This window comes from Triticum aestivum, chromosome 6B (genome assembly GCF_018294505.1).
Source record: "Triticum aestivum cultivar Chinese Spring chromosome 6B, IWGSC CS RefSeq v2.1, whole genome shotgun sequence".
In the NCBI taxonomy this organism is placed as follows: domain Eukaryota; kingdom Viridiplantae; phylum Streptophyta; class Magnoliopsida; order Poales; family Poaceae; genus Triticum; species Triticum aestivum.
Genome location: NC_057810.1, coordinates 24,756,728 through 24,775,425, shown reverse-complemented (window position 1 = coordinate 24,775,425; position 18,698 = coordinate 24,756,728).

The window sequence follows — 18,698 nt, the reverse complement described above, 5'->3', positions numbered from 1 at the left end:
TTTTAATTTCGCGGCCATTCCGGCCATCTCCTCCCTGCTTCGGCAGTGAGCAGCCTTTTCGGCTTTTAACTCTTCCGCTGCCTTCGAGGCAGCCGCATCACTTTTCCTGGCTTGCTCCTTGGCTCGAGCAAGCTCTGCTCGAAGGTCTTCCACAGCAGCGGCGCCATCTGCATCAAGCATACAAATTGTAAGGGACGGGCATCAGCTCCCTTACTAGGCAACCGCGGAGCAACCACCTACCTTACGACTCGTTAAGTCGTTTATTGACCAGCGCGATGTCCGCATCCGCAACATCGAGTTGCCTCTTCAATTCGGCAACTCCATCAGTCCGGCTGGCCACCGAACGTTCCGCCACCTGCATAGGAAAGGCGACATTCTATAACTGATATTATGATCCTTGGCACGCTGTCGCTTTCGACAGCATACCAAGTATCAGGGGCTACTATCTATATAGGGTGCACTCCATGTGCAAAACTGTCAAAAGGTATGTCATTTTTTGCGTACCTCAAACCCCGTCAGCAAACTTCCAACGGCCTCATACAACCCGCTTTCGGCGGATGAGATCCTCTCAATCACTATACTCATTAATGTGCGGTGATCTTCTGAGATAGACGCCCTCTTGAGCAAATCCTGCAGCTCCATCGGCCGTACTCCAATGGGTGCCGAACTCTCCGGCCCCACCAGACTCGGGGAGACCCTCTGTGATGACACCTCAGGGTCGTCCACCCCGCCCGACGGGGTGGCAGATGGAGGCGTCTCGCTCTCCATCATCTCCGGACGAAGGTCCCCCGAAGATGAGTTCTGCTGAGATGGGCTGAGATCCGAACTACAACGTGAAAACTTCGGTTACCTTTGGAAATAATACAGGGGCGTCCCCTATTACCAAATTCCCTTTTTTTACTTACAGCTCGCTGGAGGGCTGATTCCTCCGAGGAGACAGTGCGGCCGGGGCTCTTCCCGGCACAGGACCTTCTGGTGCAGATTTCTTTCCCCGCTTTGAGGCCTTGGCCTCCGGGTCTTCGGAAGCAGTCCTCTTCTCCCCCTGGAAGGAGGGGCTCTCGATTCCCCCCTTATTTAAGGCCTCCTTGGCAGAGGTGGCAGTTTCCCTGTGCCCCCTTCGCTCTCCTCCGAAGGCGCAAACTCCAACATTTTGACTAACACGGGATCCGGCGTGGTCTCGGGGAGGGGGGCCGGACACCGTATCAGTTTTGCTTGTGCTATCCACTCCTGTCCAAGGGATAGCTGGTTAAAAGGCAAACCCATGATGAATAAATGGACAATATGTCCGGACACATGGCTACTTACTTGAGTATCCGGGCGATTGCAGCTTAGGCCAGCGTCCTCGGTCATGTCCGGACGCATCTCTTGCGATCTGAAGAACAGTTTGTACATCTCCACGGGTGTCAATCCCATGAAGTGTTGGAGAGCTCGTGGCCCCTCCGGATTAAATTCCTACAGGCGGAGGGGGCGACATTTGCAGGGCAGAAGGCGCCGGATCAGCATAACCTGTGCCACTACGACCAGATTAATCTCCCTTTCTTGGAGGCCTCGAATCTGGTCCTGCAACAGGGGTACGTCTTTGGACGGCCCCCAGTTAAGCCCCTTGTTGACCCATGACGTCAGCCGTTGTGGAGGGCCTGAGCGGAAGACGGGCGGCGGCCTCTGACTGCTGCCCCTGGGAGCGGTGATATAGAACCACTCCTGTTGCCACAAGCCGAGCTCCTCCTAAAAAGAGCCCTCGGGCCATGGAGCATCGGCCCTCTTGCTTATAACCGCCCCGCCGCACTCTGCCTGACGCCCTTCAATCATCTTCGGCTCCACGTTGATGGTTTTGAGCCACAAGCCGAAGTGAGGGGTAGTGCGGAGGAAGGCTTCGTAGACAACAATGAATGATGAGATGTGGAGGATGGACTCCGGAGCCAAGTCATGGAATTCCAGCCCATAGTAAAACATGAGCCCCCTCACGAAGGGATCCATCGGGAAGCCTAAACCCTAACGGAGGTGAGACACGAACACGACGCTCTCGCCGGGCTCGAGAGTAGGAATAACTTGCCCTCGGGCAGGCAACCTATGCGAAATCTCGTAGGTCAAGTACCTGGCGTCTCTCAGCTTTAGCACGTCTTCTTCCGTGACGGAAGAGGGCATCCACCGGCCTCGTAGGTCGGAGCCGGACATTGTCGAAGGTCGAAGGTACCTGAATCTGGAGCCCTGTGTGTCGGAACTCGGGGCGAGGGGCGGATTCGATTGAGGATTGAAGAAAAAGAATGGGCCTTGGTCTCATATAAAGAGGAAGAATACCAACACTACAAGCAATATGTCAACATATGACCTTCTGTCAGTGACCGTCGAAGAATTGGTCATAAATTTATGACCATTTTAGACCAATTGGTCAAAAGCTGTTCAGGGGGCTTCAAACCCTAAACCATTGCGACCATTTTGGTCAGAAAGGTCGTAATTTCCTTACATGAAATGGTCACAAAGCAAACAGTGCTAGTCCGCTGCCTTATTTCTAGTTGTTAATGACCAATATAGATGGTCATAACCTTGTAGATTGTGGTGGGTTGTGATGACTAGGCGCCATCTCATCAGTTTTGCCTATGTGTCATGTCCATGTGGCAGTTTTTGCCCTAGGTTGTGAAGCAACCAATCTTTCTATCATTCCCAAAATTCCCAAAAAAATCTCATAAATTCTTTTGGTCATATCTTCATCAAATATGTAAAAATCTTCCTTGCCTAGTTCAAAAATAATTCAAAAATATTCATTTTCCTATTCTGTTCAGAGTAACAGTTTGTGAAGGAAGTACCACTTTTGCATGTCCAAATAGTATCCATTTTCTACAGTGCTTTCCTATGACCAAATAACGATCCTCCACCAAATGCCAGCTCAATCCATTCATTATTTTGAGCCGAGCTTCAACATTCGTATTTATGTCCAGTGTGGTGGTTTGCAAAGCAAGTACCACCTAGGCTCCTCCTTTTGAGCTAGAAATTTGTGAAGACGGTCTTCTTAGTAACTGATCATCCTCAGCCAAAACTCACGCCCATTAGCCATGTACATTTCCCGTACCGCTTATCAAACACTTGGCTGCTAATTCATGTTTGAGCATCAATCGGTCTCCTCGTGAGAATCTTATGTTGTAATTTTGTTCCTAGCACCTACCTCGGGAGTGCTCAACCCACTAGACATGCCTAGGCTGCCCAGAACACAAGGCAACGCCACGGTCGCGCGGTGACCACGCGACGGGCATGCGAGTTTACGCGCTCTAGAGTTGGGGCCCTCGGCCACCGCCCAAACCTCGACGTATCACCACCAAACAATGTATTTATGATTAAATAGGTACTTATGTAACTAGAAATGATTTTTGGAAAAAATAAATAGCAAACTATGAGGCAGCTGCAGTTCAAATTTGACCCGCTTCCAACTGAATCGGCGGGAATTTGTCTTTTTCACCAGAGGTGGATCAAAACTTTTGACACCCAACCATTTTGTCAATTGTGCATTAAATATGTCCTAATATTTTATAAAAATGATTTGGTACAATTTTGCAACAATTATTTGGTAGGTCCTTCACAAAAAAACCTCATTTCGGGCACTCGAAAAATGGAAAATGAATTTTCCGTGCAAAGCAAATGAAAACTCCCTTTGGCAACATTGTTTGGAATTCCAAGATGCACCCTTGTGCACAATGTGATATCATTTGAACAAACTATGCCATGAATGTGGCCATAAGATTGATCATTTGGCTTGAAAGCCATTGATCTCCACACATGATAGCCTGTTTCTAAGAACACTTTTTTAAATAATTGCCGTATTACAAGTTTGTTATTTTTCCTGGGAACTTGGCCACATATGATGACACAATGCGAAGGTTTCCCAATTTTTTGATTTTTTTTGAATTTTTTATGCCCGTTCCAAAATGCGAACAAAACGGCGGGAATGACCGTTCCTAGCTAGTGGTTGAATCTTGGAATTTTTTTGGTGTTTCTCTGATTAAATAGATACTTATGTACCTAGAAATGATTTTTGGAAAAAATAAATAGCAAACTATGAGGCAGCTGCAGTTCAAATTTGACCCGCTTCCAACTGAATTGGCGGAAATTTGTCTTTTTCACGAGAGGTGGATCAAAAAATTTTACACCCAACCATTTTGTCAATTGTGCATTAAATATGGCCTAGTATTTTATAAAAATGATTTGGTCCAATTTTGCAACAATTATTTGGTAGTTCCTTCACAAAAAAACCTCCTTTCGGGCACTCGAAAAATGGAAAATGGTTTTTTCGTCCAACGAAAATGAAAACTTCCTTAGGAAACATTGTTTGCTATTCCAATATGCACGCTTGTGCACAATATGAGATCATTTGAACAAACTATGTCATGAATGTGGCCATAAGATTGATCATTTAGCTTGAAAGCCATTGATCTCCACACGTGATAGTTCGTTTCTGAGAACACTTTTTTAAAATAATTGCCGTACTACAAGTTTGTTATTCTTCCTGGGAACTTGGCCACATATATGACACAATGCGAAGGTTTCCCAATTTTTTGATTTTTTTTTGAATTTTTTATGCCCGTTTCAAAACGCGGTCAAAACGGCGGGAATGACCGTTCCTAGCTAGTGGTTGAATCTTGGATTTTTTTTGGTGTTTCTCTGATTAAATAGATACTTATGTACCTAGAAATGATTTTTTTAAATAAAGAGGAAACTACGAGGTAGCTGCAGTTCAAATTTGACCCGCTTCCTGCTGAATCGACGAAATTTGTCTTTTTCACGAGAGGTGGATAAAAGCTTTTGACACCCAACCATTTGGTCAATTGTGCATTAAATATGGCCTAATATTTTAGAAAAATGATTTGGTCCAATTTTGCAACAATTATTTGGTAGTTCCTTCACAAAAAAACCCATTTTGAGCACTCAAAAATGATTAAAAATAGCTAGAAATATGGAAAATGCATACAAATTGGTACTAATCCATAAAATGTGGTCTAACTCTAGTGAAAATTTGTGTGGTGCCCTTTTGCAAAATATTTTTGATAGCTACTTCATAAAATCTCTCTATTTTTAGTACTTCAAAACTATTCTACATCACTGATTTTCTGAACCAATCATAACTCTGTCCACGGATCGATGACATGGCGTCCATCCATCCATCCATCCATCTCTCCATCCCACATCCATCCATCCAACTATCTACAGAAAAGAAAAAAAAGAAAAGAAAAAGAGATACCCACCACCCGCAGCCCAAACCCTAGCTCAGCTCGACCCCTCCCCCCGTCGCCCCCTTCCTCCCTCGTCCCCATCTCCTCGTCGCCGCCCCCTTCCCGATCTAGATTCGTCCTCCGCCGCCCCTCCCTTCCACCACCTAGTCGCCCCCTCAGCAGATCAAGCGAGCCGCCCAACCTCACCGGCCTCCTCCTTCTCTTCTGGTCAGATCCGACGGGCACATCTTCCTGCAGCCACGAGCGACCACCCCGGCCTCCACTCCACCGTTGGCATCCTTTCCCCTCCCTCTCCGTAAATCCTTTTGAGCAGCCACCTCGAGGGTGTCGCCGCCACCAGCGGGAGGGGGAGGGCGCCGCCACCAGCGGGAGGGGGAGGGCGCTGCCATCAGCCGCGGCGGAGAGGTGGAGCCCCGGCACCCCCGACGGCTTCGCCGTCCCCAGGAGCCACTTCACCCGCGCCTGAGCGCCAGCTGCTGCTCCTATCGCGTCACCGCGCGGGTGAACAGCGGCGGATTCCCCGTACGTGAGGGCGAAGCAAGCGCAGGTAACACGACCGACCACCACCGCTACCATCAGGCGCGATCCCTTTCGCTTATCTGCAGAGGATGGATGGATGGATGGATGCAGGTTCGTGTGGGACGAGGGAAAGTACCCAGGTCGCCAAGATCGAGGATGACATGAAGGTAACTAACTTTGCTTCTCTCTCTATTCATTAGCCCACTTCTTCTTCATACTGACCAAATCACGCATGGATGCCAGTGAGATTTTGGAACATTGGCAGCAACTTAACACTGCATTAGCTAGGCTAGTTGGGTACTGTATTTTGGACAGTGTTGATCTTGCCTGCCAAGTGCAGTCTTAGTTTTATACATACCTTCATTTTATTTTGTGCTCATAGATGCAAATAAGTGTTTTGGTTGGATGTTACATTTACAGAAGGACTGAATATGCCCTTTTGTCTAGTACACCCAACACCACCTGAGGATCAAATTCACTGTTAGAAAGTTAGAAATTGATATTATAGGTTCCTTATAGTGCAAACCAAAGTAGCTACTCCAACAACCATCAAATGAAACCATGTTTTTTAAAATTAAAGGGTCTGATTGATATTGGTCCTTCTTTTGACAGATATAATATGTATACTCTATTCTCTTACAACTAATAACATTTTTAAACTTCTTTTGGTCGTGCTTTCGCTTTCACTACAGACCAGATCAGTGGTGAACGAAAGAAACAAGTGCACAACTAGTATCAGTGGGCTTGTATTTTTCTTGTGTAGCTGCTCTGCACTTGTTGTACAGCAAGTTGATCACTATCTACCCTGCTGGGAATTTTCACTTTATATAAAATTTTGAGAGGCAAATGCTGGCTAGGAACTCAACTCTGCTTCTTGTTGTTGGAGTTTCAGGCTTGTTGCATAGTTCGTAGCTTCAAGTGTACTCTGGCTTCTAGCCACAGTGCACTACAAATTATTATAGAATTACAAAGTGTACACAACATTGCACCTTACACATCCTTCTCTTGTGAAATCAAATGCCATGACTGGGCATTCTTTTATCAACTTGCTGTACATTTGCTCTGCTTTAGGCTACTGTATAACTTGTGCCTTTTAACTTGATGTACATAGCATGCAATTTTTTACTGTATCACATTCACACATGATACTCTTAATATAGAGTTGTTTTCCGAGCTAGTTCTGTTTACTCTTAATATAGGTCTATTTGTCACCAATACTTGCCTGCTATGCTATAGTAGACCTTGTTCATATTTATTAGCGAAGTTTGCTTGTCCACAGTGATCCATATACATGCCATTTGTGTTTAACGTTCTCTGAAATGAAATAATAAGATTCACACTCCATGGACCAGGACGACCACCAGGACCTCCACGGCGATGATGAAGCCTGCACATGGTCGAGCTCGATGGAACAATAGTGCCTCAGTGTGGTGCAGCCGAGTTGGGCCACTCCGGTGCATCAGGAACTCTGCATGCTGTTGTCCTTTATCTCATCAACTTAACTTCTGTTGTCCTTTGTCTCATCATCTTAACTACTACAGTAGTAGGAGTATTTTATATGTTGTTCATTTCTTGGCCGCCCAGCATGTTTGCTAATCATCCATCTGCCTCATGTTATATGATCCCTACCTAGTAACTTCATTGTATGCAGACTTGTGGTGTTGGTTCAATTTAGTCAAATTAATATATATACTGCTATGCCACAACTACTACTACTGTCTGCATTTAATCCTGATTAGTAGCTTCATCCATAAGTGGCAAACAAAAAAATGTTGATTTTCATCTTATCTCTGAGACAACCAATGGAGTTGAATTGCAGCATGCATGTCAAAGCTGGGTTCAATTCTTGGGCAATATATGGTAGTTTCCACTCTTCACGCCCAAGATTAGTATGCTGCAGCTCTCCCTCCTCACTCCATACATCCAGGTACTAGTTACCCAACGAGCAGCCCTGCACCTCGCTGGATCTCGCCCAAACCCCGCTCATCTTGCTGCTTGTGGCAGGGAATACTCTCTGTTGAGTATTTTGAGGAATGAATATCTGTTAAATATGGAGTTAGGATCATCTAATAAAATTTCTACTATATATAATATATAAGCATGAAACTGAGATTGCTAGCATCATTTACACAAGATACACCCTTTGAATTGAATTGATTGGTTCAGTTTCGTATATTCTTCACCCAGCCTTCTATCATGCTTATAACTAGTGCTCTGCTCATGTTGTTAGACAGGAATTTCACTTCCTGCCATCCCAACCTTCTATCATGCTTACAAGATTTTTCTTTGCACGGTAGTAGCACCAGTACCTTGCTGCTGTTGGGAATGGAAGGGAGCTGTTCCATGCATTGAATCTGGGGAGAAAATCACCTTCGGCATGTACACCATCACCTTGGGCATACTTGTGCCGCTGCTGCTCGGCCTCAACATGTCCTGGAGTGCCATTAGCGCCGCCCTCACGCTCATCTTCCTCGACTTCAAGGACGCTCGCCCCTGCCTCGAGAAGGTAATTGTGTGTCCATCCGTCTGCAGTTAACTAAGTTGTGCCCCATTGATGTCCTACTAATGTTAATTGTTACTACCATGGTGCTGATGCTGTTCAGAATATGATATGTGCCTTAATTCTAAGTTCTGGTCTCTCTTAAGAGACATTTCTAGCTTTTCTCACTCAAAGTTCTTAACTTGGTACTGCATGAGTTTTACTACTGCTAACACAGAGAGTATTTACTACTGCCAACACAGAGACTTTGTATGCATGCTACCTGATGAGTGCTTTATTTGTAATATTTCACCTTTGTATGCATAGGTTTATTCGGTTTGAATTCTGCATGATATGAAATAGATATTTACAGTGTTTTTCTCAACTTGTTTTCACTGTCACTTGATATATACTTGCTTGTACTTGAAGCTGTGTGTTAATGTTGGTGGTTTTGTTCTACTTGGATGCATTGGTACCCATCATTGAGCGAATGGATGCAACAGCGGCAAGAAGCTCATGGATGTGTGCATCTAAAGCACACCATGGACACCATCCACTTCCTCATAAATGCTAACTCAATCCAGATCATCGTCGACACTATCATCCACAGGTATCTTCCTTGGTTCCCTTTATTCTCTCCTGCCTTTGTGAAGTTTAGTATGCGTGTGCTGACGAGTATTGTTAGATCTTGCCAGTTGAATGTATGGTCGTGATAGTAGAATGGTATTTTGTTTTAGGTGCAATGTGTTGTAGTGCAGTTTTTTTGCACAACCTGCATATGTGCCATGCATATTCATATTGTTTCTCTGTTTCTTATATGAACTACTATCTCATTTTAACTAGCTCGACAGCAAAAAGCATGGTACTAGCTGAATGTTGAATGGTCTGTTCTTGAATGGTCTGTTCATAATATATTTGCCCCACTTTTTCTCATTCTTTTTTGATTCATGTAACAGGATGACAGAGGAAGCCATGTTGCTGTTTTGTTTGGTCTCAGCCCTGACTATCGCCGTCGAGTGAGTCCGGCGTGTTGTTCATCTGACTATGGTTCCAGCCCTGACTACCGAAGTTTTTGTCCTGTTGAAGTTGCATAGAAATATGAGAGAGTCCAGCGAGTCCAGGAGCTTGTGAAGTAGTACTATATTACACTTGTAGAGCTTGTAAAGTATTGTATTATACATGGCCCTTTGTACTGGCACGGATAGAGCTTGTAAAGTATTGTATTATGTGATCTGGTTGCTCTTGTTTAAGTATTATGTGTGTTTTTTGTCTCTGCGAATCTGAATACTGCTTGAAATATGAAGAATATGAGTCTGATAGATGGGACCCACTTACCTGACAAATTGAAACCTGTTACCAGAACCTGACAACTGGGACCCATCTGACTAGTGGACCCATTTAATAAAAAAGAAATGAAATTGTTTAGCCAAAATGGCCGCGGCCCAACAATAAAAAAGGCTGCCATATTGGGCTTGGCCCATGATCCTGACCAAAAATTGATGAAAAAAAACACAAATAGGCTGAATTGTTGGGCTCGGCCCATGTAGAAAATCGAATTGGACCGGGCTGAATCTTGTGCCACATCAGCTTGCCATGCTGGATGCCTACGTGGCCTAGGGGAGGTTGCTAGTGACCAAAACGCCACAGTAGGAATATTTTGGTCGTAAACGTCTTTGACCATTCCAGAAGAAAGGTCGCTATAGTCAGTTTACGATGCCCAGCTTTTGACCTTCTGTTTTTGGTCACAAAAAGGTCATAAATGGAAATTTGTGACCTTTCAGTGACCAATAGTGGTGGTCATAAGTTGACATATTTCTTGTAGTGCAAGAGCCGTCCCCGTGACCGTTTGGAACCCGCCTTCGATGGAGGGGGCTTGGCAATGGGCGCGGTTGGGTTACCCACGTCCGTATTTATGAGAATCCCGGAATAAGGGGAACACGATCTCTGCCTCGACAAGACGTGCCAAGGAAACCGCTTCGCTAAACACGCTGAGGTGGTACAATAAAAACAATTCTAGTAAAGGCTTGGTAGTGGTGTGACGTCACGCCACCAAATACGTCAGCAGATTGAACTTGTGTAATATTATTTTCTCTACGGTGGTACGTGGAATTTATTTTGCAGAGCCGGACACTATCTTGGTGTTCACAATCTTCTATAAATTATTCGGAGGAGGAACCCGCCTTGCAATGCCGAAGACAATATGTGCGCCGGACTCGTCTTCATTGAAGCCTGGTTCAGGGGCTACTGAGGGAGTCCTGGACTAGGGGGTGCCCGGATAGCCGAACTATCATCATCGGCCGGACTCCAAGACTATGAAGATACAAGATTCAAGACTGTGTCCCGTGTCCGGATGGGACTTTCCTTGGCGTGGAAGGCAAGCTTGGCGATACGGATATGTAGATCTCCTACCATTGTAACCGACTCTGTGTAACCCTAGCCCTCTCCGGTGTCTATATAAACCGGATGGCTTTAGTCCGCAGGACAAACAAAAATCATATCATAGGCTAGCTTCTAGGGTTTAGCCTCCTTGATCTCGTGGTAGATCTACTCTTGTAACACACATCATCAATATTAATCAAGCAGGACGTAGGGTTTTACCTCCATCAAGAGGGCCCGAACCTGGGTAAAACATCGTGTCCCTTGTCTCCTGTTACCATCCGCCTAGACGCACAGTTCGGGACCCCCTACCCGAGATCCGCCGGTTTTGACACCGACACACTTCCATAGTCAAGTTCCCATATCTCCTCTATGTAACCATAATATGTGTCATTTCCCCTCTTGGTTGCTGCTTCAAAGAGAACACCACTGTTTTGGTTGGTGCTCTTTTTATTCTCGTATCCTTTGAAAGTCATTATATTCGAAGATGGTAACTGGGATAGCAAGTACATGTAATCTTCAACAGCGTCGTCATGCATGGCACGTGTCTGCAACGAACTAGCAAAGTCCATGTTTGTTCACATGTAATCCAGTCGTCGGACTGCTCCGGGTATTTGGAGCCTAGAATATTCTTGTGTTCCTCGATATACAGAGCCACCAAGGAGGAATTTTGTAGAACTGTATAGTGTGCTTGAGTGAGAGAATGCCCGTCCATACATATTATTTGATTCGGTCCTAGCTTGCCATTTCCACCCAGTCTGCCCTTATGCTGCGATTCTGGAACACCAATCGGCTTAAGGTCAGGAATAAAGTCAATGTAAAACTTAATGACTTCCTCATTTCATGGCCCTTGGAGATGCTTCCTTCTGGCCTAGCACGGTTATGAACATATTCCTTTAAGACTCACATGAACCTCTCAATTGGAACATATTGTGTAGAAATACAGGACCCAGAACGGCGATCTCTTCGCATAGGTGAACTAGGACGTGCGTCATGATATTGAACAAGGATGGTAGGAACACCAACTCGAAACTGACAAGACATTGCACCAAATCACTCTCTAACCTTGGTACGATTTCTGGATTGATTACCTTTTGAGAGATTGCATTGAGGAATGCACATAGCTTCACAATGGATAATCGAATGTTTTCCGGTAGAAGCCCCTTCAATGCAGCCGGAAGTAATTGCGTCATAATCACGTGCCAGTCATGAGACTTTAGGTTCTGGAACTTTTTCGCTGCTATATTTATTATTCCCTTTATATTGGACGAGAAGCCAGACGGGACCTTCATACCGAGCAGGCATTCAAAGAAGATTTCCTTCTCTTCTTTGGTAAGGGTGTAGCTGGCATGACCCTGCTATATGTCGTCTTTTCCGTGCATACGTTGTTGGTCCTCCCATGCATCCGGTGTATCTTTTTTCTTCCCATACACGCCCAAGAAGCCAAGCAGGGTCACTCAAAGATTCTTCGTCACGTGTGTCGGTGTCAAACCGGCGGATCTCGGGTAGGGGGCCCGAACTGTGCGTCTAAGGCTAATGGTAATAGGAGGCTGGGGACACGATGTTTACCCAGGTTCGGGCCCTCTCGATGGAAGTAATACCCTACTTCCTGCTTGATTGATCTTGATGATATGAGTATTACAAGTGTTGATCTACCACGAGATCGTAGAGGCTAAACCCTAGAAGCTATCCTATGATTATGATTGTTCTTGTCCTATGGACTAAACTCTCTGGTTTATATAGACACCGGAGGGGGCTAGGGTTACACAGAGTCGGTTATAGAGAAGGAGATCTAACATCCGAATCACCAAGCTTGCCTTCCACGCCAGGGAGAGTCCCATCCGGACACGGGACGAAGTCTTCAATCTTGTATCTTCATAGTCCAACAGTCCAGCCAAAGTATATAGTTCGGCTGTCCGGATACCCCCTAATCCAGGACTCCCTCAGTAGCCCCTGAACAAAGCTTCAATGACGATGAGTCCGACGCGCAGATTGTCTTCGGCATTGCAAGGCGGGTTCCATCTCCGAATACTCCAAAATAAATTTCTAACACTTGAATCGTGTCCGGCTCTGCAAAACAAATTTCACATACCACCGTAGAGAGAACAATATCCCACGAATCTAATTCGCCGACAACTTTACATAGCGTGACATCACACCACGGCCCGGTCTTTATTCGAACCGTTTTCTTCTCATCCAGCCACCGCACATATTGCGAGGCGATTTCCTTGGCACGTCTTATCGAAGCAGAGATCGTGTCCCCTTATCACGGGATTCTCATCAATACGGGTATTGGTAACCCAACCGTGCCATCGATCGTGGCACTTTGGAAAATAAGTGATTATATCACGCAAGTGGGGAGGCGCACAGTTTCTACCGCTTTTATAAAGAGATAAGGATCCCCCATTTTCACCCACGCCTTCTTCCTCCTTTACTCATCCATTCTCGCACCCTCGAGCCCCAGCGCCCAAGTCGTCACCTTCTCTGTAAGACCATTCGCAACATGTCCAGAGTGGGAGGCATGTGGATGGCCTCCTCCGTTACGCAGGAGTACATTACCAAGCTTCGGGAGGCCATTACGGAGGAGCGTTCCTCTCTCATTTCGTCCGCGGACTGGGATTTCCACTTCACCCATTTGTCCGCGGGCTCATGTTTTACTATGGGCTAGATTTTCATGATCTAGCCCAGAATTTTGTCCTCAACATCTCGGCGTTTATCGTCGTGTGCGAGGCCTTCCTCCACATCAAGCCCCACTTCGGCCTATGGCTACAAATCTTCTGCGTGAAGCCGAAGATAGTGAGCAGCCAGCAAGCGGAGTGCGGAGGTGTCATGGTGGGCAAGATGCCCAACGTTACCTGGCTTGAAGGCTCCTTCGTGGAGACCGTGAAGGGGTGGCAATCGGGGTGGTTCTACATCACTGAGCCGCACGATGCCAAATAGGCGGCGGCCCCCGAATTAAGATTCGGCATCCCCATGCGGCTCACCTCCTGGGAAAAGAAGGGCCTGGCCTGGGGCGTACCTGCGGAGCTGACCGGACTCCAGAGCTGCATCAAAGATATGATAGACAAGAAGATCAAGCTTGTCAACGTGGTCCAGGTCATGCTCTTACGCCGGATCCTCCCATGTCGAAGATGACCGTTCAATATGTGGGAGTTCGATCCAGCCGAACACCAGACGTTGTGAAAGTTCTTCGAAAGGACGCATAAAAACGTCTGGAAGGTGCTGTTCAAGGCCGACGAAGTACCTCCTCCCACTTCCGAGGACCGCGGACTCAGCGCAATGCGCCCCGCCAATCCGGTAAGCTCTCTAAATATCACAAAACGTGCCTTTCCCAGTATATTTGTGGGAGGATTTTAAGCCACCATGCTGACAAAACAGGATTATGTGGTGACGGCGGAGTGGATCGGCTATCCGGCTCCGTTGCCCGAAGATCCAGCTACCGCGCTCCTGACGGAGATGCTGGTTCCGTCACCTTACAAGGTGCCAGAGAGGAAGGACGAAAAGAAGGCCACGGGGACCAGGAAAGGTCTACGGAGCAAGGCTACACCGGACGCCTCGTCCGAAGACGAGAGGAGGGAGAGGAAATTCCTCCCCCGACCAGGGAGGAGAAGAAAAGGAAGACCGCCACATCTGGGGAGGCCGAAGGGTCCAAGAAGGCGGCCAAGGGGACCAGGAAAGGTCTCGGCGCCGGGCCGTAATAGACTCGTCGTCCGAGGACACCGAGGAAGATTCCTCCCACGGAGACGGGGAGGAAAAGAAGAGGAAAGTTGCCCCATAGTGGGAGGCTCGGACGCCGAAGAAGGGAAAGACATCCCTTCCGGACTACTCCACCACAACCGCCTACAGCGAGGAGGAGTGGTTGCCCAGGGGTAATCCCCTGGCAAAATCGTAAGTATCCGTACTCCATAGTACGTTTAATGCGTCTTAGCTTCATTGTTTGTTATAACGCCGGACACACATATGCAGTTCGGTCGGGTCCCACCTCAAGGTATCCTCTTCGCATGGGTCCTTGAGTGAATCGGAGATGAATTCACTCCCGACTGCCACCTCCTCACAGCCAGCGGATGACACCGAGGTGTTGTCCCAGACGATGCCGGGGCAGGGGCGACGATTCTGGGGATGCCCCAGGGCGAAATCAGAGCCGCCGGACACATGGGGGGTAAGATCCCCACAGATTACGCTGGCAGGAGACGCAACAAGTTTGGCTCCCAGCCGGATACTGCGTGGGAACCTCCAAAGGTTCCGGATTCAAGTAGGCAGCCCCTTGGTAAGGAGGGCGAGCCGGCCGTGCCGATGACCTCCGTCCAGCCGGAGGCATCGGATAATTTGCTGGAAGTGCTTCGCGGCGCTTCCATTGACGAAGAGCACTATACTCTTATGAGTACGGTGATTGAGAAGGTTCGGTCCGCCAAAAGTGGATTGACCAAAGCCTGCACCAACCTCCTAACAGGCTTTGAGGTAAGTAGTCAAAAGTGTAAGAATATATCACCCGATAGATAGTAGCCCCTGATACTCTGTTTGGTGTTCGGAAAGAAAAACCAAACGGAGGGTCAACTTTTTATCCGCAGGAGTCTAACAGTAAATGTCTATGTGCATAAGAAGGCGTTGCTGCTGGCCGCGGCCCCCCGCACTGCGGAGGTCGCCGGACTCAAGCGGGACCTGCAGGAGGTCGAAGAAGAGCTCAGCCTCATGAACAGGCAGCTCGAAGAGAACAAAGGTAAGTGATACCCCGTCCGTGTGTCATATAGAGGAAGAAAAATTTGTGATGCCAACAAAAGCATCATGATTTTTTAATAGGGGCCACGACCAAAGTGGCGGCCCTGAAGAAAGTGCTATCCGAGGCCGAAGACCAAGCGGCCAAGGAGCGTACCAAGCGTGAAAAACAGGATGCTCGGGTAAGCGAGGTACAACAAGAGCTCCATGACTTCGGCAAGAAATTCGAGTCCTTGGAGCATGACTTCAAGACGCAAGAGTCTGAGCTTGCGAAGGCCCTTCAGAGCGCAAAAGACACCAAGGCTGAAGCCCAAAAGGCCCTCCAGGAGATCCAGGCGGCCAAGAAGATAGCGGCGGGTAAGGCGTTCGTTATGCAAAGCAAGCATGTGGAGGAGACATTTCTTTTACTTACCCGAATTTGGAGCTCTCCAGGGGCATTCGCAGATCTGCCACGCAGCATATCGGATGCCACGGATTTCTACCATGCCGAAGAGGGGAGGTTAACGGAGAAGTTGTTCTGGTCCCAGTATGCTGGGGCCGAACACCCGATGCCCTTGAGTGACCAACTGAAGCAATTGGTCGAACTCCACAAGGCAGCCGAACTGGCCATGAAGGACTTCATAGTCCGGCTGTAGCCTGGTGAGCCCCTGCCCGACAGCTACTTCAGCCTTATAAAGCGGATGGTAAATGCCTATCCACAGCTGGAAGTTATTGAGCATTCCGTCTGTATTGAGGGTGCCCATCGGGCCTTTGCCCGTGCGAAAATGCATTGGGCCAAAATGGATGCAGAGAGGCTGGTGAAGGATGGACTGCTGGAGGGCAAGGCGCATCGCTACCCCGAGAAGTATTATGACGACGTTATGGAAGGCGCCCGCCTTGTGGCCGATGAATGTACCAAGGATATAATTTTCGAGTGAATGTACTCATGTTGACTTGTAATATGAAAACGAATTTCGAGTGCGCCATATAACGCTTTGTCATTTAAAAATATTACCTTCTGTGCGGCTATAAAATTCTGAAAGTTGGCCAGTCGTCGGCTTCCGCCCGCGTGAAACTAGTACTGGGGTGTTCGTGGATAACCCAAACACTCTTTATCCAAACTTTTGGTCCTTTAAGGAGGTGTTTGGTGCAGCGAACAAGGCAATCGGACTATGCGGCTTTATCACTCTCACTTGGCCATAGAAGTCTACCATTTTAAATTTCAACGAAGCCCCTAGTATTCGGAAGGCCGAACTCGGGGCGCTATACATGCCTAAATCGGACGAGGCCGATTCCTCGCCTGAAGCGGAAAAAATCTTTAAGGATTTAAGACCTCTCGAACAGTGACCCGCTCTCGCCGCATCATGATAGTCAATTTTCGACTTTCTCTACTAAGGTGCTCGTCCGAAAGAAGCGGGACACAATTGCAGTAGTTCTCCTTGCGCTACCTTAGCCGATATAACGGAATGTAAGGTACCAAAATAAGGGAGCCGGGAAAACCCAACTATTGACCCAAGACATGATTCGGAGCTGATGCATATAATGCTATAAGTTTGGGGTGCTGCACTGTTGAAAGTGTTCCAACTTTTCTTGTGGTGTTATCGGGCACAGTGAAGCCCCTGGCAAACTGAACGTACCAAAATGTACGGATGCAATATTAAATAAACAGTCAAGGGAAAATATGAATAAAGTAATAATAAGCTGATGATGTATATTGTTTCCCGTTGTTGTTTAAATAATACATCAAAGCGTATGTTTACCAGTAATGCAATAAGCAAAAATAGGACTATTTGACATGTCCTATCCAGGGGCAGGCTGCATGTGGGTATGGAAAACAGGTATAATGATTGTTAACACAGACCACCTGGGTGTTCCCTTGTATGCAAAGCCTCTTGCCTCCTTGGGTTTTCCCTCCCGTGATGAGTCTGATGATCAGGTTCGCTGAAGGGGCTGCCCGAAAGTAGGGTCCTGGAAAAGAAGGAAGATGATAAAGGTATGCGGGTATCGTGACGGTTGAGCCGCACTGTGGACCGCATCGCCATCGCGCCTCCGCCTATGCCCATGGTATTTCGAGTTTGTACTTGTGTACGCGCGGCACAAATGCCGCCTGAATGGGACTGGGACGAAGGCCGGATTGCTAGTCGAGCTCTAGTCGTGCCAGACGATCTTGTTGTAGAGTACTCCGGACTCGCTTAGCGGTGTTTGGGATTTTTATCGCCGAGTTGACGGTCTACCGAAGAAGGCTGCTTTCTACTTCTGCCGCGAGGGCCGCACTGTGCTCCTCCGTATGGAGAGAGCGGTCTGTATTTCCATTGACTGTTATAACCCCGCGAGGTCCTGGCATCTTGAGCTTGAGGTATGCGTAGTGTGGTACCACATCAAATTGAGCAAATGTGGTTCGTCCAAGTAGTGCATGATAACCACTCCGGAAAGGGACGATATCAAAGATTAACTCCTCGCTCCGGAAGTTATCCGGAGATCCGAAGACCACTTCCAGTGTTATTGAGCCCGTACAATAGGCCTATACACCTAGGATTACACCTGTGTCCTGATAAAGCAGGTTCAGGCTGCTGCCACCGTCCATGAGGACTCGCGTGAGGTGGAATCCATCAATGATTGGGTCGAGGACCAATGCGGCTGAACCGGCATGATGGATACAGTAGGATGATCCCTGCGATCAAAATTGATCAGGCAGGATGACCATGGGTTGAACTTTGGGGCGACCGGGTCCATCGCATAGACGTCCCGTAGTGCACGCTTTCATTCCCGCTTGGGAATGTGGGTGGCATAGATCATATTTACCATTGTCACTTGGGGAGGAAATTTCTTCTGTCTCCCTGTGTTCGGCCGCCGGGGCTCCTCGCCGTCCTCGCTATGCAGCCCCTTGTCCTTGTTTTCGGTATTCAACTTGCCGGCCTGTTTGAACACCCAACAGTCTCTGTTACTGTGGTTGGCTAGTTTATCAGGGGTGCCGTGAATTTGACACGAGCGATCGAGTATCCGGTCCAGACTGGACGATCCTGGATTGTTTCTTTTGAATGGCTTTTTCCGCTGACTGGAGTTGGAGCTGCTGAATCCGACATTAACTGTTGTGTCTTTGGTATTGTCGCCATTGTTCCGACGCTTATGTCTGTTGTGCCGTGGCTTGCTGTTGCTATTGCGGATATCTGAAGTGCTGGAGTTTCTTGGCGTGGTGCTACTGCGAGCTAGCCAGCTGTCCTCGCCCGTGCAAAAGCGGGTCATGAGTGTCGTGAGAGCCGCCATGGACTTTGGCTTTTCTTGGCCAAGGTGTCGGGCGAGCCACTCGTCGCGGATCTTATGCTTAAAGGCCGCTAGGGCTTTGACATCCAGACATTCGACGATTTGGTTCTTTTTAGTTAGGAACCGAGTCCAGAATTTCCTGGCTGGCTCTC